Here is a 920-nt window from a genome sequence, read left to right on the forward strand (position 1 = left end):
TGAATTTGTACATTATTGGATAGTCTGGTGGTTAAAAGAAAGATCACATTGCAATAAGAAACTGAGACTCTTTCCTTAAAATTTTTCCCTCCCTGTTTGGACATGCGATATATGATCTTAAAACTGCATTTTGTTACTATATAGAGAACTTAGATTACCATGATGGCAAGCTTGAAAATTTTGTGAAAGAGGTTAGGGTTGTTCCACATTTTGGGGGAGACAGAAGAAACGTCCTTTACACGATTTGTGAGTGTGGCTTTGGGGTTTTTTTTAGCCTCACTTTCTGAGGAAATGAAGCTGATGTATTTGCCAAGCCAGCCAGAGACACTTCTCTCTTCCCATACCTTTTTAACACTTTGACAGTTTCAACTAATTTGTCAGGAAGACAGAGGCATTGTATGCGGTTATTTTCCAGTGAATCTTGTGCACATAAGCTGCTGGGTAGAGGGGGAAATGCCCTGTTAATTCCTTGTGGATTAACCCCAGCCGGCAACTAACTAAGCACCACACAGCCGCTCGCTCACTGCCCCCATGGTGGGATGGGGGAGAGAATCAGAAGGGTAAAAGTGAGAAAACTCATCGGTTGAGATAGAGACAGTTTAATAGGTAAAGCAAAAGCCGTGCACACAAGCAGAGCAAAACAAGGAATTCATTCACTCCTTCCCATCGGCAGGCAGGTGTTCAGCCATCTCCAGGAAAGCAGGGCTCCATCACGCGTAACAGTGACTTGGGAAGACAAATGCCATCACTCTGAACGTCCCCCCCTTCCTCCTTCTTCCCCCAGCTTTATATGCTGAGCATGATGTCATATGGCATGGAATATCCCTTTGGTGAGTTGGGGTCAGCTGTCCCAGCTGTGTCCCCTCCCAATTTCTTGTGCACCCCCAGCCTACTCGCTGGTGGGGTGGGGTGAGAAGCAG

The sequence above is a fragment of the Aptenodytes forsteri genome, unplaced genomic scaffold (genome assembly GCF_000699145.1).
Source record: "Aptenodytes forsteri isolate BGI_AS27 unplaced genomic scaffold, ASM69914v1 Scaffold278, whole genome shotgun sequence".
NCBI classification, from domain to species: Eukaryota; Metazoa; Chordata; class Aves; order Sphenisciformes; family Spheniscidae; genus Aptenodytes; species Aptenodytes forsteri.